Source organism: Octopus bimaculoides, chromosome 13 (assembly GCF_046866305.1).
Source record: "Octopus bimaculoides isolate indiv1 chromosome 13, ASM4686630v1, whole genome shotgun sequence".
In the NCBI taxonomy this organism is placed as follows: Eukaryota; Metazoa; Mollusca; class Cephalopoda; order Octopoda; family Octopodidae; genus Octopus; species Octopus bimaculoides.
In genome coordinates this window covers 18,197,154-18,219,864 of record NC_142940.1, presented here as the reverse complement: position 1 = coordinate 18,219,864, position 22,711 = coordinate 18,197,154, and the positions used below count along the sequence as shown (strand labels likewise).

The 22,711-nt window shown below is 37.5% G+C and overlaps 2 protein-coding genes across 3 annotated transcripts in view; one reads left to right on the top strand and one right to left on the bottom strand.

The window, feature by feature from the left end:
* The window catches only part of LOC106879253 (very long chain fatty acid elongase 4), an 89,543-nt gene that overhangs the window by 65,191 nt on the left and 1,641 nt on the right, over nucleotides 1-22,711 (bottom strand). The window contains exons 1-2 of one of the 2 annotated variants that reach the window (XM_089361553.1): nucleotides 17,911-18,041; nucleotides 8,657-8,835 (exon numbers count right to left, since the gene is read on the bottom strand). The gene's annotated coding sequence lies outside the window, so the exon portion shown is untranslated. Of the gene's footprint in view, nucleotides 1-8,656; nucleotides 8,836-17,910; nucleotides 18,042-22,711 lie in introns of those variants that run through there. The other variant, XM_014928750.3, reaches the window with a different exon arrangement.
* The window catches only part of LOC106879251 (polyphosphatidylinositol phosphatase SYNJ1), a 152,289-nt gene continuing 144,199 nt past the window's right edge, over nucleotides 14,622-22,711 (top strand). The window contains exon 1 of the mRNA XM_089361550.1: nucleotides 14,622-15,666. The gene's annotated coding sequence lies outside the window, so the exon portion shown is untranslated. The remainder of the gene's footprint in view (nucleotides 15,667-22,711) is intronic.

Genomic DNA, 22,711 nt, shown 5'->3' with positions numbered 1-22,711 from the left:
ATCTGCCACTTTTGAACCAGCATCTTGTCCAGAGGGTAATATATGTATCAGAGGAACCAGGAAACTGGCCCAGTAAATCTGTATGACTTTGGAATGATTTTTATCCTTATAAATGGGGATTTAGTGGGAAGTACACAGGGATATGGGCATTTCTCTAATTTTCAGACCATGGAGATGGGTAACTAACAGTGTCTAGTCCCATCTTCGCAAATTCGGCTTCTTAAACCTTGGTATATTCTTATTTCCCAATATTCATTTCTGTTACTGCATGTATTATGGTAGTGGATAAACATCCATAGTAATTTTTGTATTTTGTTATAAACACAAGTGTGACTGTGTGATTGAGGAGATTGCTTTCCAATCTTGTGGCCTTGGGTTCAGTCCTAGTTTGCAGGACCTTGAGCAAGTGTCTTCTACTATAGCTCTGGATTAACACCAACCAAAGCCTTGTGAATGGATTTGGTTACGGAGAAACTGAAAGAAACCCATCATGTGTGTATGTGTATGTGTGTATATATATCAGGCATGTACCATCAGTAATTACTCAGGGTGGGCAGTTGGTGACATTTATGTAGTAAAACACACAAAAATAAGTGAAACATAGGGAGATTTATTTGGAGACAGATTTACTTCTGCCTTTATAGCACATGAAGAAAACATTGTCAGAGGAATGTACACAGCACGTGTACTAAAGCAGTATTATGCATAGCTTTAATACTGAGATCGAAAGGTAGGGGAAAATTATGCCTACCTGATCTACAAAAAAATAAAACATTTTGCATTTTATGCAGAGTAATCAGAGTAAGCTTCAAAATTTTATTGAATTAGGTACATATTTTGCCATAAAAGGAAAATGTTACTATCAATCTATTTTATTCAGGGTAGGCACTGACTACCCAGGTGGCACGTCCCTGATATTTATATATATATATATATATATATATATATATATATATATATATATATATATATATACATACACACACATATATATATACATTTATATAGATATATTCAAATATGAAATAGAAGCAGTGCTAGTGTAACGAACATTATTAACCACATATATTTAATGTGATTCGGCATGGTGTATTTGCTGATAGGCTGCGATTCAGCACATTGGCGAATACTTTCTTAAAGTACCGGGTGATAAAACACCTGAAAGTCATGAACAGACACGAAACCACAATCTTGTGATCACAAGTCTAACATTCAAACCCAGAGTTGTCAATTTAGCATATTTTATGCATGACATATCAGCAAATACACCATGCCGAATCACATTAAATATATGTGGTTAATAATGTTCGTTACACTAGCACTGCTTCTATTTCATATTTGAATATATCTATATAAATGTATATATATATATATGTTTACTTCTATTTAGATGTGTATGTCATTCTTTACATTTGGCAGTATCCCACACTTGTGCTGAATGCCTGCCCATAAATTTAGAATTTTTAGTATCTGAAACTTATAAATGGTTCTCTCATTTTTCAACAAGACAAAGTGCCTACAAACAACTTTACCTTGCTATCAATGATAAAGAGCCTTTGAAGATTGTGAATTCTTGTACAACTAGGTGGCTGTCAATAGAACCAGCGGTAAATAGAATTTTAAGCCAATGGTTTGAATTGCAAACTCACTTCCAAACTACAACTACAAAAGAAAAATGCTTTACAGCACAAAGGTTACATGAAATGTTTTGTGATTCTAAGAATGAACTTTACAATTTATTTTTGCAACCAATTTTAAAACATGTTCAGGAAGTGAATAAACTGTTTGAATCAAACTCTGTCGACAAAACAAAATTACTTGAAGATCTTTCAAATTTGATCAAATCTGTTGCTAATATGATAGTGTTGCCAACATGTAGAATTGATCCTTTTGATCCTGATGCTTCTATTGAAACATTTCTGGATCCTAAACCAAATTCAGGCTACAGGTTCGAAAGAAAGATAGCAGAAATGATTATTAAGAAGACTGTAACAGCCACTGAAGAAAATAATATTCGCAAAAGAGCACAACAATTTTTACTTTGCATTTATAAAGAGTTCAAGTACCGTTTGCCAGGAAATATTAATAAACTGAGGAATATCAAATGTTTTTCAGAAGAGAATATTTTGCAGCATTTCAAAGAACCAATTTTACCTGTCTTAGAAGCAATGCATTTAAATGAAGAAAAAATTGCTTCAATTGAAATTCAGTTTAATAGCATTCATTAAGCTATTTGGACAAATATGTCTAATACTGAGGCGTTCTGGCTGGAAGTCTTGGAATATAAAGATACTACTGGAGGAAATCCTTTTAGAGATGTTGCAAATTTTGCCATTAATCTATTGACATTGGCAAATTCAAATGCAGAAGTTGAATGGTTGTTCAGTAGTATGGGTGTAATCAAATCAAAATTGAAAAACAAAATGCATCTTCCTACGCTTAGATCAATACTTTCTATAAAATATGGCCTGAAAAGAAATGGCAAACGTTGCAAAAACTTCAATATTCCAAAACACTTAATTAACAAGATTGGGACCGTGAATGTATACAGAAGTCATGACCTAGGCACTGCAACTGAAGGTGATCAAATTAGTGAAATTCAAGAAATTATTTCTCAAAAATATAAATAAAAATTAAGCTTTTTGATATAATTAGTCATTAGCATTTTTTTTTTTTTTTTTTTCTTATTTAGCATTTTTTTGGTATTTTTTCTACTGAAATTTAGCATAAAATTGTGAATTTAAGTTGACAACACTGAGCAAAGTGACACAGGGTCAATGATATAGACCAGCGTTTCCCAACCTATTTTTCCCTTGACCCCACTATAACTTTCCAGAAAAATGTATGCCCTATCAGTGGTTGGTAAAAAACAACTTTAATATTTTATCAAAATTATTTGAATCTACTGGTATTTCTTTCTATAAGTACTGAGTATTGATATCTCATAATTACATACTTTCCTTAAAGAAATATCCACACTAAGGCATTAGAATAACTCTATATTATAACAAACAATCTTCATACAGTATGCTTGGCTAGAGGGATTAGTTTGAATATAGATGTATTATATTTGCTGTGATAAAAAAGATTTCCACAATTCCATGTCCTACTAAAAAAAAAGAAAATTTTGGATCCCAAGTCCCACTACAATTTTCGCAGGCTGCACTGGTGGGGCATATACTCCACATTGGGAATCACTGATGTAAACTAAGGAGTAGATAGGCATGTACACGTGCATACATGCACACAGTTACATACATGTGCCAAGTGAAACATCAGTATATATAAAGATATTGGGTCATCCCATAAATAATGCAGTTTTTCCATACATCTTTTATTTTTCAAAATTAAGATAAACAAAGTTCTTTTTTAATCGAAAATATACTCTCCTCCATTTTCTATAATGCTCTTCCATCTATCTGGTAGACTTGCAAGGCCCCTCTTCCAAAATTCACTTGTCCGTGATGAAAAATACTCCTCCAGTACTGTTCTGGCCTCGTCTACAGAATTCATATTTTTTCCATCCAAATGATTTTAAAGATTGCGAAATAAATAATAATCTGATGGGACAATGTCCGGCGAATATGGTGGGTGGGGGAATTATTTCCCTTTCAAACTGTTCCAGCCTTTGGAATGTCATCCTCACTGTATGTGGCTGAGCATTATCCTGATGGAAGAACACCTTTTGTCTTGAAACCAAGCCGCTTGCAGTGGATCTCCTTTGCTATCGTTTGATTCAAGTTTAAAAGTTCAAAGTGGACTGAACCTTTCATATCCCACCAAATAGATAACAACACCTTACATATGTGAAAGCCTTCTTTAGCCTGGGGTACCAGTGTTTCTCCTTTCCCTACCCACTGTCTTCGGTGCTTGACATTTTTATAGAGAACCCATGTCTCATCACCAGTCAGTATTCAATCAAAAAAGGTTCATTTGTCAGAATATCTTTCTCCAGTTTAATGTCATATCCAGTTAAAATGGAAATAGTGACAGTCGTCTTGCATCGCTTGTCACTGGAACTTACTATGAGAGACTGGCAAAAGTGTAGTACAAGCTTTTGTCATTCAAATTCAATGATAAACAGATGTCCCAGCTGGCCTGAAAATCATATCCACAGGCATGCAAGGATGAAAGTAAATCAGATGAGGCTGAATGTGAGACAGCTGTCATTTGACAAGATGAGGCAATCATCAATCATCATACACAAGTATATGTATATATGTGTGTGTGTGTACTTGTCTTGACATCACACAATGGTTATAATTGGATGTCATCATAAAAGCAAGATTGTTTATTTCCAGCCTTCTATGAAAATATGGGAAAATATTACTTTGCTGAGAAACATGTAAGAGTTAGCAACAGGAAGGGCATTCAGTCATAGAAAATCTACCTCAAACTCCTTCCAATCCATGCAAGTATGAAAAAGTGGATGCTAAAATGATGATGACAATATATATATATGTATGGTGGTTGTCTACTCCTTACACAGAGTTTGACCACCTCCTGCACCTACACCTTAGCCCTTTCATGGCGTCTGATGTGGCTTTTTAAACCAGACAGTGTTTTGAAAAAACACCCACACAGATTGCACCTCTGATTTGCACTACCAACACCTGCAGGTAAGTTCTGCTCATTGTGGATCCTAACATGTCTTTTAAGACCCCCATTGGATTTGCATATGTATATGTATATATATATATATACATACATATATATATATATATACATATATATGCTTGTGAAGACCTGTTCGGGCAAGTGAAATCGAAATCGTAATTGAACCATATTCGATGACTGGCACCTGTGCCAGTGGAGCACTAACAGCAACATCTGAGCGTGTTCATTGCCAGAGTAGCTGTCTGGCTTCCGTGCCAGTGGCACGTAAATAGCACCATTTGAGCGTAATCGTTACCAGTGTGGCCTTACTGGCACTTGTGCCAGTGGCACATTGGAAAACATTCGAGCGAGGTCGTTGCCAGTGCCGCTGGACTGTCTCCCATGCAGGTGGCACGTAAAAAACACCATTTTGAGTGTGGCTGTTGCTAGTACCGCCTGACTGGCCCTCGTGCCGGTGGCACATAAAAGCACCTACTACACCCTCGGAGTGATTGGCGTTAGGAAGGGCATCCAGCTGTAGAAACTCTACCAGATCAGATTGGAGCCTGGTGCAGCCATCCGGTTCACCAGTCCTCAGTCAAATCGTCCAATCCATGCTAGCATGGAAAGCGGACGTTAAACGATGATGATGATGATGATGTGTATGTATATATACTTGCTCAAAAGTAATTTTAGGCTTGTGAATCAAAGATTAAGACATATTTAGTGAACAAGTAATATTTTAACTTAATTGGATGTGTTCTGCTTCAGTTCACTTAGAACCATGCCTGCTTCTTCAGTCTTTCTAATTATCCTAGTGTATTTATTGCCATATCTGGTCTCCAGATATCAACTAATAAACAAGGGAGTGCTGAAAAGTCCCTGGCTTTGAGTAAAAGAATATACAGGAGGATCAGTTAATTATGATTTTATTCAACATATTCCCTTCTCAGATTCACACAATTATTGCAGCAGCCCTTCAGTTTTTCTAAACCCTGTAAAAGAACACGGAAAGTTGGACCTCTAACCAGGCCTTTCGTGATACCCTTAAAACCAGGAACTTTTCAGCACCCCTTCATATAAACAATATAACTAAGGGAGCATACATAGTTTCTGACTGCACTGACGCTGAAGCTCTCCTAGGCCAAGAAACCCATCAGGTAAAAAATAATCATGATCAAAACCATCATAATTTATTAAGAACAAGACTAAGTACATATGCGTGACTCAGTGGTTAGAGCGTCAAACTCACGATCATGAGGTAGTGAGTTTGATTCCCGGGACCAGGCTGTGTGGTGTTCTTGAGCAAGACTTTCACGTTGCTCCAGTTCACTTAACTGTAGAAATGAGTTGCAAAATCACTGGTACCAAGCTGTATCAGCCTTTGCCTTTCCCTTCGATAATATCAGTGATATGAGGAGGAGAGGCTGGTATGCATGGGCGACTGCTGGTCTTCCATAAACAACCAGTCGAGAACTCCGCATACTGGAAGCCAGCAAGTGTATGGGGTCATCAGGAGAGAATGCGCGCTGTTTCGGGGCCTACCTTTCGACGGCATCAATGCGCACCAGCCCCCCCCCCCCCCCCCCCCCAGATATGAGGCCCCGCTTGCTAGGGGTTGGGGCCCATATGTTACATAAGTTCCTTACTGTAATTATTCTTGTAGTTTAGCCCCATTCTTTACTCTAGATATTCTTGTAGTTTAGCCTTAGCTCATGCATTGAATGGTTTTGATGATAGGTGTGCATTATCGAAACCATTCTATGCAGCATTTTCTTGTCTTTTTATTCAGACATCATTATTAAATGTATCTGTCATCTTTTTCCTCTCTTTTTTTTTTTTTTTTTTTTAAGTGGCATGTAATGATTTGAAGAAACTTTGACTGCTATGTCTAACAGATAAAAATTACTATGTAGGGGTTTCTTTGGAACTGCTAATAACAAGATTATCTTGTGTAAACAAGAGCCGTCTTTATTCTATGTAAGTTTATTGTTGTTGGTTGGGATACAAAGAAAACATGACTTTCCATTGCAAAGCGACACCATTTGTTTTTTTTAAACTAAAAAAAAAAATCCTTTTTTAAGAGACTTGAAGCTTCAAATTTGTAGCAGATTAGAAATAGGAAGCCTTTCCAAATAACATTATTGTTATAAATGGAATGTTCCCAAACAGGAATCAAAACTGGTTTAGTTTTAGTCTACAGAGACTTAACACAACCACAATAATAAAGACAATCGCTTTTGTCTTATGTTACTCAAGGTCATTACAATTTTATACACACACACACATTTGTATATATATATATATATATATATATATATACACACACACACACATAAATAGACACATATATCCACACATATACAGATTAATGTCCTTATCTTCTCATCTTGGTTGTTTCAGCAGGAGAGATACCTGGAGACAAGTGTATATAGCTTGAAGAGAAGCACAAAGCAAGGGGTTTTGTCAGTTCTCTGCAAGAGAGGTTCAGAAGAGTAAAATATCCTGTATCACAAAACAGTATGTCAGGAAATCAAGATGTCGTTTGGGAAAAATGTGAGGAAAATGAAAGCAGCCAATTCATTCTCATTAATAATAAAAAGAAAGAAGTTTGAAAATATTATTGTTGAAGGCCACTGAATGAGAAAAATGTGTAGGAAGCAGAAGAACTACTCCAAGTGGAAGGAAAATGAGGAAGAGGAAAAATCTAGGGAGACAGACAGAAGTGGTAAAAATGCTCTCAGGATATTGAACTTCACAAAGAAAATTATAAAAGAGGCTCATGAATGGTAAGATATTGTGTTGAAAAAGACTCATCTAACATGCGCATGCATGGAAAAATAGATGTAAAAATGATTATGATGATGATGTGGTGGTGGTGGTGGTGGTGGTGGTGATGGTGAGCGGGGTTCAGTAGATTGTGCTGCAACCATGTATTCCTTTTAGTATAGCAACAAACTGACCATCATCCCTTATGCATGCTTCAGTTCATATTTGTGTTGTATTGCGTCATGACTCATAAATTTGTAGTTTCACAAATAGAGTGATAGATGACAACCAGATTGAAATAATTGTTGTACTGGGGTTGATTGAATCCTTTAAACCAAGGGTCAACCAGTACTGCATTTGTCAATCATTTGGTAGTGGGTCATTTGGTATGTGTAATTAATTAAATTATATGCTATGCACTTTATTGCATTAAGAATTTGATATCAGATCCATGGAAAAATTGTCTTGCATCGAACCAGTCTGTGATGGAAAAAGTTTGGGGACCACTACCTTAAAATATTAAAAGCCCATGCTCCATCATGATTGCAGTTCAATAACTAGAAATGCTAAAATAATAAAGCAATACTCTTTTACTCTTTTACTTGTTTCAGTCATTTGACTGCAGCCATGCTGGAGCCCCCCCCTTCAGTCGAGTAAATTGACCCCAGGACTTATTCTTTGGAAGCCTAGTACTTATTCTATCGGTCTCTTTTGCCAAACCGCTAAGTTACGGGGACGTAAACACACCAGCATCGGTTGTCAAGCGATGTTGGGGGGACAAACACAGACACACAAACATATACACACACATACATATATTATATGTCTGTGCACACGTTTGAATGTGGTGTGTGCCAGAGGGTTTGCAAATCCAATGGGGGTCTTAAAAGACATGTTAGGATCCACAATGAGCAGAACTTACTTGCAGGTATTGGTAGTGCAAATCAGAGGTGCAATCTGTGTGGGTGTTTTTTCAAAACACTGTCTGGTTTAAAAAGCCACATCAGACGCCATGAAAGGGCTAAGGTGTAGGTGCAGGAGGTGGTCAAACTCTGTTTAAGGAGTAGACAACCACCATATATATATATATATATACGACGGGCTTCTTTCAGTTTCCGTCTACCAAATCCACTCACAAGGCTTTGGTCGGCCCGAGGCTATAGTAGAAGACACTTGCCCAAGGTGCCACGCAGTGGGAATGAATCCGGAACCATGCGAAGTTTTAATGAAGAAAGAAATGTGAAACAGTCGAAGATACATGTAAATAATTTTAAGATGAAAACATCCTTACCGAAACTTTTCTTGTGTAATTTCATCTGCCGTTATGTTCTGAGTTCAAATTCCGCCGAGGTCGACTTTGCCTTTCATTCTTTCGGGGTTGATTAAATAGGTACCAGTTACGCACTGGATCGATGTAATTGACTTAATCTCATTGTCTGTCCTTGTTTGCCCACCTCTGTGTTTAGCTCCCTGTAGGCAATAAAAAAAATATTATAAAACAAACTGTACGTTAGGGTTTAGGTTTAGGGTTGGGGTTTAAGGTTGGGTTCAGAGTTGGACTTAGAGTTTAAAGTTAGGGTATATGTTTGGAGTTAAGTTGTAGAGCTACGGTTAGGGCTGAAATGGTCGAATTGGCGTGAAAATTTAAAAAGAGAAAATCGGCGGTGAAAATTTTCTTGTGAAAAATTACTAAAATAGAAAAAAACTACATTAGTTCATATAAACAATACATTTTCTGTAGCGTAAATTCGAAAACGAAAGTTCAGAAAAAAAAGCACGAGGCAAAGAAAATAGACAAGTAAAGAAAATACGTGGTCATAGTTTTAAGGCGAAGACAGCTTGGCTTGTTACTATAGAAACAGGCACCAATGTCGCTGGATTTTGATGGGCCAAAATTTGCAAAATTTAAAAGCTAACTTTTTTAAAATTAATTTATGGCAGAAATGAATTTCATTTTCATAATAAGCATACAAAACTACATCAGTACGCCAAATTTAAAACCAACTGGAACAAAATTAAAAATAAAAAAGAAAGAAAGTCGTGGCAGCAACAGAAAAGATCCTTAAGGCGAATCAATATGTTCCAAATTGCCTTCCAAGAAATGTATCAACAGTTTCGAGAAGCAACTCAGGCCACTGATTAAAAAGAGAAAATAAATAATGATTATATGTGTACCTGCATAGACATACAAGCATATACATACGTGTGTATTGCACGTATATATATAAGCACAAAGATACATATGGTCGTACAAAAGGTACATAGATACACGCACGCACATACACTATATATATATATAGGATCTGTTCCATCAGATAGAATAGATCCTATCTACATATATAGACATGACGCACACACACATAGTATGTACATATACGTAGATATACATACACATTATATAAATTCAGGTATCCGTACATACAGCGACTTAAAATGATAGACACTCTTCTAGGTATTTGCATATATTGTATGCTAAATATATAAGGTCACACTCAATAAATTTTCCAGCTGACATTCTCCAAAGTACACTTATATAACTAGAAGAAAGGTTAGCACCATAAGGCGAGTATTCAGAGTCAAACCAAACTGAATCTATATATATAAAAATGAGAATGTGTGTCTGTCTGTCTGTCTGTCTGTCTGTCTGTCTGTCTGTCTGTGTGAATCCCTAAAACTCGAGAACTACGCAACCAATTTCATTCAAATTTTACACATGCCTTACTTAGGGTTCCAGTTGTGTTTTAGTCAAAAAAAATTATTAACTTCTTGCAGAGTTCGAGCACACGGCAACATAATATCTCCTCCATTATTTAAGTATTACGTGTCAAAAGTGAAACAAAAACACTCATGTCAAATACTTTCACTTTAAAAATGAAACTATTCCACTAACTGAAACAATCACATTTCGATACTGTAGTGACAGATACTTTCACAGAGAGAGAAAGAGAGAAAGAGAGAGACAGAAAGAGAGAGAGAGAGAGAGATGTATATGTATACATATACATGTATATGTATACATATACATGTATATGTATAGAGATGTATATGTATACATATACATGTATATGTATACATATACATGTATATGTACACCATTTCGATACTGTAATGACAGATACTTTCAGAGAGAGAGAGAGAGAAAGAGAGAAAGAGAGAGAGAAAGAGAGAGAGAGAGAGAGATGTATATGTATACATATAGATGTACACGTATATGTATATATATATAGATCTATACATACATGTATATGTATACATGTGTAGATGTATATATACATATATAGATGTACATGTAATATGTACACATATATACATATATACATGCATACAGATATCTATACATATATACACCCATCACACACACATACACATGCACACAAACACACACATTAGTCATTTGTTTTCTTATCAAAAACTACGTCAAAAGTACTGAATGGATCTTTATGAAATTTGGAAATTATATTCTTTGCATAACGGCCATAACTCCCATGAAAATTCATATATTTTTGATGTTGATGAAATTTTAACCCGAACATAACAGATGAGCATTATTTAGAAAATGATGTCACACGTTATCGAGGCTACCATTCTTTCTGGATGTGCAAAAGGGGATGACGTCTTTATTCCAAGAATTCCTCTTACTCCATCAGGAGCAGACATTCCTTTTACATTCAGAAGACTACAATTCCCCCTTCGTGTGACTTTTGCCATGTCCATAAACAAATATCACTGTCAAACACTGTCTGTAGCTGGTCTTCTCTTGGAAGAGCCCTGCTTCTCACATGGACAACTGTATGTTGGCTGCTCAAGAGTGGGCAACAACAAAAAAACCTATTTGTATATGCTCCACAAGGGAAAACAAGGAACATAGTTTACAATGAGGTGTTATAATCACAACAGCAAGAAAGTATGTACATGATCACCTTCTTTTACGAAACTTCATTGACTTTCATATATTTATATTGATATACATATATATACGTGTGTTTGGGTGCGTGTGTGTATATACATCTCTATATATAAAGATGATGCGTAGTCTAGACGGCGTTTTTAGATTTCATTATTCTCTTTAACCCGGGCAACGCCGGGTATTTCTGCTAGTAGACTATAAATGCTTGATAGACAGAAATTATTTGATGAAAATATGAATTGTCAGTGACGGATGCACGGGTGTTGCCCTAGGTTACCCCTGCAACACCCTTTCTAGCCGCGAGCCGTTGCAAATATAATAACATTTATTTTATTTCCAGCAGTTTCACAGTATTACTGTTTCATATGCATATGATCTGCTACAACAAAGTTAGAATACATAAAAATGTGTCCATTTGTTACGAATTGCGATTGTCACCTTATATAGTACTTTTACGAAACTTTTGGACATCACCCGATCCCAAAATTCCTAGACTCCCACCCCCACTGATTGTGAATGTTGTTTAGAACCAGAATAACTTTAATCGAATAGTTATATTATAATTATTCCGCTTATGATCTATTCAAAATACATCACTTTAACTTGGTATTTCTACCTATTAACCGGGTATGATATCCCAGTTTTTGTGATTTTTGCTACCCTGGTAACTATTAACATATTTTCATTATTGAAGTTTTTTCAACCGAGATGATAATATATATATATATATATATATATATATATATATATATATATATATATATATATATATATATATATATATATATATATATATATATGTATGTATGTATGTATGTATGTATGTATGTATGTATGTATGTATGTATGTATGTATGTATGTATGTATGTATATATATATATATATATATATATATATATATATATATATATATATATATATATATATATATATATATATATATATTCAATGTATCGAGCGCTACTTTATCCTTGGCGCCCTTCCTTTTTAAAGACATCAGTGTATGATCTGATGGAGATTTGACTTATTTCTAGCAAATAATACGCCCGCATTGAGACTTTCTTCTTTCTTTGTAACGAAAGAGTAATATACGACGGTTTCTTTTATGAGCAAAGATATTAGAAGCACTGAGATAAAGTAGGTCATTAAATCATCCTCTATAACATGCATGGGCAACCTTTTTCGAGAATCGGGCCTCACGAGACATGGTTCATCGTCAGGTGGACCGCACTAAAAAAGAAATTGAAGGTAAGTTTTTCGTTAGGCGTGTCATTCAGAAACTCCCACGAGTTCTTCATGACTACAAATTAAGTATCTATGGATACTTATTCTGTAAAGTCCGTAGAAGTTTAGAAAGCAAATCGGTAAGTCTTGTATTTAAGTAGTAAAGGCTGTGACTAAATAGTAAAAAAAATAATAATAAAAATCGTGAGCGTGACTGTGGTAAGAAGGTTGCTTCCAACCACATGGTTGGGGGTTCAGTCTCACAGCGTAGCACCTCGGGCAAGTGTCTTCTATTATAGCCTCGGGCCGACCAAAGCCTTGAGAGTGGATTTGGTCGACGGAAACTAAAAGAAGTTTGTCGTGTGTGTGTTTGACAACCTATAGCAGAGCTGTTCGGCAAAAGAACCGATAAAATAATTACTAGGCTTTAAAAAATGTACTAGCGTTGATTCATTCGATTAAGCATGGCCGCAGTCTGACGACTAAAACAAGCAAGAGATAACGGTTAATGTTTGGTTTCTGCTACCAGCCTAGCTGGTCAGTGTTTGTGTGAGGTTAGAGTGATCAAATGGTTAAGAAGTTAAGAAGGGCTTGCTTAGCAAGCATGAGATCACAGGTTTAAATTAACTCTGTACCTTATATGATGTCAAGTATGTAACGGGCCTCATTTCAAAGACATGATAAATTGAAATTGTAAAGTAAGAGGTTTTTTGCCTCAAATTGTAAATTTATGTATAAATTAATAAAACAACGATGATTTAGTTCGGCGGGCGGCTCCTGTCTTCTTCCATTAATACCATCTTACTCATCATCCATCTCATCTCATTAATGTGCTTGTCCAGCCAGTAGCTACTACTCTGTGTACTGCCTTTATGGCAAATTGAATGAAATAAAGTGTGTAACGGTAACATTAATCGTTTTATTCATAACGCGAAATAGACGGTGAATTGGTAGTCGTTAAAGCGTTAATGTCTCATCCTCACAATACTACAACTATTTGTGCTCACAATTTAAATTCCTCCGAGGTCAACTTTATTTTCTTTTACATTCTTTCGGTATCCATGAAAAACTACAAATCCAGGATTATTATTATACACTTACACACAGACACACATATGAGTGTATCTGTCTTTGTGTCCGCCCTCCCCCGTCGCTTGATAGCTTGTGTTGATGTGTTTACAACCCCCAAATTTAGAGGCTCGGCAAAACAAACCGATAAAAAATAATTACAGGGGTCGATTTGTTCGACTAAACACTTTAAAGCGGTGCCTTAGCATGGCCGCAGTCCAATGACTGAAAGATGTAGAAGTTGAAAGATAAGCACAAGTATACCCGACCCGAGTAGTTAGCATGTTTGCTTTGAAATTATGAAGTCCCGGGTTCGACCCCACTGAGACATCGTGGGCAAGTAACTTTTATTATAGACTCGGGCTGACTCAAGTTTTGTGAGTGGAGTTACATAGGCAGGCACTGCACGAAAGCGAATCGAATGTAATTTACTAGTAATTTAAAGGACAGTTTTATCACACGCTGAATTGCGGCGCTGAATCTGCACGAGGATTATGTTAAAAGGCAACAATAATACTGATGTTTAAAGCGATATTGAGACTGACGGCAATCGTGGAATTGGCAGCAATAATAATTTCAACATCGTGGTTTCTAAAGGTTATTTTCAGTGGTATTTTAATGAGGTGAGGACGTTTTTGATTTTGTGCTGAAGTTTTGAAAATTTGTGTGTTCGTTTGAACGCTTTTTTGAACGTTGTGCGTTGCTTTGCAGTAATTTGTGCTTTCTCAATAATGTATGAAACACATTCGGTGACGGAGGGAAAAATAGACTACAGGACAAATAGAGAAGGCACTGAGGCCAATCTGGCAAGAGATAGGGGTATCTTGCTAGAGAGGTGAAGTATGGAGAGGTGGAGGTTCGGTTCAAGGATGAAACAAAGGCAAAGAAATATTGGTACTACTAAAGCAGCGCGGACTCGAACGCGCAGTCGCGCGTCCGCGCTAGCTAGTCGTGAGTGGTCGATCCTAACCCTAACCCTATTCCTAACCCTAACCCTAAACACGTATTCATTTGCACACGCGGGATAGGGTTAGGGTTAGGGTTAGGGACAGGGTTAGGGTTAGGGTTAGGATCGACCACTCAAGACTAGCTAGCGCGGACGCGCGACTGCGCGTTCGGGTCCGCGCTGCTTTAGTAGTACCGAAATATTCAGCAACCACAGTAAGGAACGAGGAAGCGGTACTTGTACTCACTTACTTTGGATGGAGAGCGTCTAGGGTTAGGGTAGAAGGGACTCCACCGGAAATGGATGTAGCCTGGATAGCAGCCGCTGTCCTATTTGGTAACGAGGATAAGATAGCTGTTCTCCAGGCCACAAAAACGAAAAGTTTACACTGGAAGGGTCAGGGTCGACCGGGACTATAGAGAACATAACAGAAACTATAACGATGAACAACGCAATAATGAGGGTCAGGGTGGAGGGCAGAATCCCTCGTTACTTTAAATGTAGTCTGAAGGACCACATTAGAGCTAACTGCACTCCACCGACCAGAGAGACTGAACAACCACAGGAAGAAGAAGTAGGAAAGGACGAAACAATGTTACCAGTAGAGGTGGAAGAAGAAGAGACAGAAAAAGAATAGGAGACCACAGGGAAAAGAAAAAAGAGAAAGAGAAAAAGGTTGAGTCCAATACACACAGAACCCCACCCCATAACTACCCAACGCCCACCCACACCCGCTTTTTCCCCACCCTCTCCTTACAGACACCGAACATATCCCCCCCCCCCCACGCGACACAAAAACAAAAAAGAAAAGCATTGACACACAGGAACCCACAAACTTCCCCTCTCCCACTGAGAGTTGTTTTGCGTGTGTTGTTTGAGGATGTGGAAAAGGAACTGGTAAACAAAATTGTGAAATGGAGGAACACACCGTTTATTGGGGGGGGGGGGTCATACATGTGTTTTAATAACAGAAGAACAGGAAAATGAAATTGTAAGATACAAAGGAGGGTACGAGTGTTGGAAAGTGGATTACGACATGAAAGGATTACCAGATAATATAGAAAATGAGGAACTCAAAAAAGAATATGGACTGGATATAATGCAAGGTCGGAATTTAAAGGACAAAGGAAGTAAGTGATGCTATTTGGTGGTGAGGTAAGTAGCTTCATTTTCATTTATCATTCATCTTGTACCATACGTTTAAAAAATTTTTTTTTCGTTCGTTCTGTCCCCACATGTCTTTGTATTGTCCCCTCTTCGTTAGCCCCTTGTGGGCAATAAAGAAACAAATCATGGAATTGGCAAAGCTGAGCCGTATTTGAGAGAATGTACGCTATCTGGTTCTCCAACACTGTCGGCCTACATTCTATAATAACATAATTCTAGCAACAGTTCTCGATGCCAGTGCAGCAGGGAAAAATACTGTGGAAATCGACAGAAAGCGAGATGTGTTCCACCAAAGATGCTTCAGAAGAATTCTGAGAAGGAACTGACAACAGGGGTGGACCCAAGGGTGGGTGTGGGGCATGAGGGTCACATTCCCCCCTCAAGAAAAGTGCGCCCTTCTAAATAATGTTATTACGCCCTTTTCTCCTGGAATTATATTCCCTTCTGACCGTGTGCCCTTTCTTTGAAAAATTCATGGGACCGCGCCTGGACAAGACCATGTAACCATTGAAGACATTCTAAAGAGAGACGACACAGGACTACTTAGCGAAATCATCACAGAACATAGATTAAAATTAAAAGGTCACATACTCCGGCTACCTGAACAACCGCCATTCTAAAATAGCTTTCAAATGGACACCACCTGAAGGGAAAGCAAAGGGAGGAAAACCGAAAACTTGGTGGTGCAAGTCACACAACTGACTTGGTAGACACCCACAAGATTATCCACCATCTTTCCAACATTTCTTTAGGCACTTTTTTGAATTCTATTCGCCAAACACTCGTGGACACGCTTTACAAATCAAAAAACAACACAGCACCCATGACTTTTTGAAACATTTTTTTCACGCTCAAAATTGCTGAAGCATAGAATAAGCTACCCGCATCAGTTGTTAACTGTCGAGACACTACATCCTTCAAAACTTCCATGCTTCCTGAAATTTGCCAACAATACACTTAATGCCTTTTTTTATGTTATAGAGCACCCGAACACTGCATACAACAATTTCATTATTATATTATTCATAACTGATATCAGAGAAGCCAATACTACTTGTCTGGATACAGAGAAAACTGCAGCCAGCAAAAACCAGTGGTATCAACTTGCTGTCCAGTGTGCACGAAAGCACAGGAAGAACTGAACTGAGTTGAACATTATAATTTAATAAGCGTGTAGTTCAGATCGAACAACTAAAATACTCATCGTCGAAACATGCAGTTTTTTTTTTTTGTTACCTTAGCATAGGCAAAAGATATGTCACCAAATAATACTCGCCCGTTCTACCTAGTTCTGGAAAGAGAACATGAACGTGCAACTTATTAACAGGTCTAACAAAATCATAGTTTATAATTGATTTATAAAACTGTCAACAACGCCACAGCTATAGGCGATTAAATCGATCCTCAATATTTGTCTGCTATTTTATTTTATCGACTGCAGAAGGATGAATAAGTTTGACTTCAACTAGATTTGAACGCAGGACAATCAATCACTTTGCTCAAATCCTATGCTGAACGTAAACCTTATTACTAGCATTGGACAGTATTCCCAGATGTGACTCGACACTGAAATACTTGCATTAGAATAGAGTCAAGCAATCGACTCTTTTATAACACTTGTGATAAATGAATATCGATTAATTCATACATGAATTAAAAAGTCATCTAACGAGCAAGCAAGCTCTTCCTTTTACTAATTTCCATGACTACAGCGAATAATATCAATATTTATTTTATGATTGTAATGAGTAACTCAGTGAAAGCTCTTTTATTATCTCTTTCTTTCCGTCATCTCTTTCTCAACATACATTCGCTTGTGTATTAATTAAAATGTTGGATAAATGTCATAATGCTATGCACACATATTCGTGATCGTGTAATACTCAACGTCTGCCTATGAACTTATATCTATAAAAGCAAATAAAGAGGAGAATGAGATAAAGAGAGAAAGACATGAAAGAAAAAATAAATGGAACAAGATTGAGCATGTTTTCCTTCTCTTTAACTGTGAAATTTCATCACTACCTCGCTCTTCAATTTATATTTATATTATTTCGCTTGGAGGAGAAAGATGTCAAAACAGAGCGATTAGTTAGAAATTCTGCATCCCGTATTTGTATTGAAAACCTTGACAGGGACGGAGTTCCAGTATTATGCTGTTCTGAGAAGGAAGGTTAACAATAACTGTAGTAAATTTATAAATGTTTATAAGAGATATAGTATAAAACATACCAGAGAATGTGGGATAGTATAGTTTGCCTACTGTAGTCACAGTGGAAGAGATAGGAGTGCTTGTCGGTGGGGGAATAATCGTCGTGTCGGTGAGTAAAGGCTTTCTTATCGGCAAGATGCAGTTCGTGGGTGTAACTAAATTGTCGTGAATATATGAGCAGTACTTGTGGCTTGTAAACTGCTCGGGGATTATTCGTTGGCTGCCTTTAAAGAGAAACATTTTGTTTGCCTACTTGTTTTACTAGGTTATATAGATACATAGTAGTTATAAAAGGCCACTGTATAGGAATTATAAAGCCTAGCATTTTTATAATTGTCTTTATATATATATATATATATATATATATATATATATCGTTAAAATATTATTTGTATGTTGCAAGGAGAAATGTTGAAGGCTTGTTTCCTTGATTATAATATAAAAGCTTAACTGAAACTGGAACTCAACTATAAATGGGATGTATCTACAAATTACAGCTGAAGATTTCTTAGCAATAGTACCAGGTTTGCTCGGAGTATATAGTTCGGTTAGTTGAACTTCATCCAATAAATAATGGGTACTTTATTCCTCGACCAGGAGAAAGAGAAAGTGAATGACAAGTACACAATGGGATTTGACTCAGAAAAGGGCTTGAGTAAATACTCAGGATAAATAGTGAATATTATATTTCGGGACGGTCATTTTTTTTTCCTTGTCAAATAAACACACGTACTATATATTCGTTCTTCACTCGTTTATTATCGTTCTTATTTTATCTCATGTCTATTGTCTCGAAATATTTCGTAACATACTTGTGACTTTTCCATCCCACATGTCCCTTCCTGTTCTGTTAGTCCATCCGCTAAAGAGGTCACAGGTGGGTGACGAAAGATTTCTAGACAATGGACATAATAAACGTAATAATAAACGGGTGGAAAACGAATATATAGTGCATGTGTTTATTTGGCAAGAAAAACCCCCCAGTAAATATTCATTTCTACTAAAGACCCAAGGCCTGATATATTGGATAATGGGGCTAGTCGATTACATCGCTTCCAGTGCGCAACTGGTACTTATTTCATCGATCCGACAGGGTGAAAGGCCAAGTCAACTTCAGTGGAATTAGAACTCAGAACATAGGCGAACTAAATGCTGCTAAGCATTTTGCCCGGCGTGCTAACGATTGTGCTAGCTCGCCAACTTATGGCCAGTAAATATTGGTTTCAAATTTTGGTACGAGGCCAGCAATTTAGGGGGAGTTGTTAAATCGATTACATCGACCCCAGTGACCAATGGTTCTTACATTATCGAACCCGAAACGATGAAAGACAAAGTCGATCTTGGCGGTATTTGAACCCATAACGTAAAGATGGACGAAATGCCGCTTGGCATTGGTGTCCGGCATGCTAACGATTCGGCCATATCACCATCTTATAGTTAACTGTTAATGAACTTTTTTTTACATTATCAACTAATGGCCTTATCACTATGACACAATACGTATATGTTTACACTTGAGAGAGAAAATACCACTTAATATGAGTGTACCATGAATTTCGACCGAAAGGGGTCTCAACTAAGTAAATAGTTCCGCAATTAGCTTTCTAATTTGCTAAATAAATGAAATGTTAATAGAATGTAGGATTGTCCAAACCTACAGACTTGCCGTCTGGCTGTGTATGTGCAATGTGCGTGTGTTTTATTATTCACTGACGCTTGAATCATACGAGCACTTGTAGTACACCTGAGCATTGTACACAAGTTCATTATATATATATCTAAAAATATTATAACTGTATTTCACGAGAAACTCACAGTTCGAGAAGCTTCCGTAAATAATCTCTCCCTCACACGCACGCACACTGCGGACGGTATTTGAGGACAGATTTATGGTTTTAAAAAAACTGTATAGTTATAAAAGTAACAAATATAAAGCTAAATTATCAATTTAATAATTTCATACAATAAAACCACCATAAGCATTAATTACTGCCTCCACGCGGTGTCGAAATCGTTTACAAGCTCGGGTTAAGTGGTCCTTGTTCATATCGGACCTGACTCTAATTATGGCAGCTTTCAAAGAATCTTTTGTGCTATGGGGATGTTCATTGACAGTTTTCTATTGACTGTCATCCTGTACTCCCCTCGATGCTAGCGAAATGGTATATGCCGGCTGTGTGAGCAACTGGTTGTTTCAATGGCGGGGGAATGCCATTAGAAAAAGTTTTAATCGATTTTCTTGGTAACTATGGTGGGCTAGGAAAAAAGTACAAATCGCATTCCAATCTATGTACCTGTCTCCACATGTGTGCCATTTTTCACGCGAATCCACGCAGCCATTTGGCTGTGAACCTCAAGACAAGAAAGAATACAACGATTGCCCATGTCCAATTTATATTATAGAAGATAATACAGCTGCGGAAAACGTCAGAGTGAAGACAAAATTAGCATCAAAACTGAAAACTCAAACTCCATCACAACCCCAACAGTCTTGGATGACGTGCACATGGTCTGTACAGAAACCATAGAAAATTCTTCATAATACACTGTAAAATCACAGTGAACCTGCTCCACCGTTTTCATACAAAAGGAAATGGTAACCTTTAGTACTGGAAAAGAAATCCCAAAACTGTCTGAGAAAGGTTTCTGCATCATTTGGAAGGTTTATAAAGTGCGGTCCCCTCTCCTTCCGAAATAAACACCCCGGCCTCCATACTAGATATTCAGTACCAGTGGGAGGGAGTCAGAACCACGCAAAAGGTATCCTCTCTCTTGTATGCTTACGAACCATGAAGTACATATAGACAGCTACATAAATGTCTTGGAGTCTTTTGACATACAGTGCCTCCAGAAGACCGTTTTAAAATTCTGGCAATGCAGGCAACGCAGCAGTCCTCAAAGAAATCATTGAACTAACACCAGTAGAATCTAATCTACATGAGATAGGTAACAATATATACGTCTCGGACAAATATAGCACGTATATGGCTTCTCTATAGGATTGTGTAGGGCCTGCTATACAATGATCAATGTCTTACAGGAATATAAAGGAAGCAATTCAAAGAATAACTTGATACAACTTCCAAGACATTTTGCTCGGAGATTCTGCCGTCCATCACAAATAAATTATATTGGTCAATCATTTTGAGGAAAGGAACAAGGAAATGAGTATTTAACTGGTAATTATTTTAACTTCAACGGTAATTCGGAACACCACAGAATTCAACAGAATTTGGAACACCACAAGGTGTGAAAATTCAAAACCAACAAGAGACTGAGAGAGGAAAAGAAGCAGAAAAGATGGCCAAGAGTCAAGGACAGTGGAGAAAAGTCGTCGAATGTCTATGCTTCATAGAGAAAGAAGGGATTAATTCATGCGTTCAACTAGTATTTCTTTACCAGACCCGAACGAATGAGAGGTAAGTCGATTTGGGAAGGACTGAAACACAGGAGGTAACTTAATATTTGCATACAACTATTGTGCCATCCACTGCACTTCATAATAATGGTTTTTAATTTAAGCACAATGCCTGACAAAGAATTCGAACTTGTAACGTAGACGGACGAAATGCTGCTAAGTATTTTGTCTGGTGTGCTAACGATTCTGCCAGCTAGCTGCCTTCTATGCACTTAACAATAATAACGAGGTAGAAGTCAGCGGTATGCGTTTCATCTTATAAGAATTTGAACCCCCAACTGCAAAGTATTTAGTTAGAAATCACGAGTGAGCCACCAGTCTCGTGTGATTGATTTATACATCAATCAATCAGGCGTGGAGATGTAGTGTGATATAGCTCCTTGGATAATTTAAAATTCGCCACTACTCACCCTATAAAAACAGTTTAGCGCCTAACTTAGCCAGACGGTCTCGGCAGACCGCTTAAGGGCATTCGCGTAGACCACCTTGAGCACTCACAAAAGGTAGACTGCTAAGACTAGACCATCTCGAGCACTCGGACAGACCACACTGGGCAAGAAACGACTTCGGACGCTCACACACGATGTATCACAGCCAGCCTTCTACAAGACAGCGCGGTCCTCTCCTCCCAGTTGGTAGTTATCGGTATTTTTCTTTTGTAAACAGCCAACGCAATAAATCATGTCTAGCAATGAATATGTTGAAAGTTAGAAGTTCGTGTGTTGCTTCATTTATGAAACACCCAGCCAAGAAGACCACGCGATGATGGTCTTCTGCACTACAACACATACCAACAAGCAATCACCACGACAGAGGTGAACAAGAACTCGCGACATTGGTGACAAAGCATTCTCATGATTTTAGGTTTTCAGTACGATTTGGAGTCAATGTATGACAATGGGTTCTCGGTCGTTTCACTGAGGAGTGTTTAATTGTTAAAGAAATTAACTACTTAGCGTGTAAGTGGCTGAGTATTCCACAGTTACGTCTACCTCTGATTTAATTCTCAGCCCGAGTCAGCGTTGCACAACTTATGAAAAGGTTAGACCTTTGAGTCACAAATACAATCTATCCGACAGGCTGCTACAGTTTCCATTCATCCAGCTTCACATACAAGGCTTGGATCATTTCGAAGCTATCTTTTATCATCAACTTGTTTCAGTCACTGAACCACGGCCATGCTGGTGCACCACCTTCAAGGGCTTTAGTCAAACAGATCAAACCTAGTAATTATTTTTTCTAAGCCTAAAATGTATTCTATCTGTCCTTACCGAATCGGCAGATTACGGGAACGTAATCGACCAACACCGGTTGTCATGCGAGGAGGGACAAACAAACAAAAAAACGTGTGTGTGTGTTTGTGTCTTCGAGCTTTTATTCCCATCCACCGCTTGATGAACGGT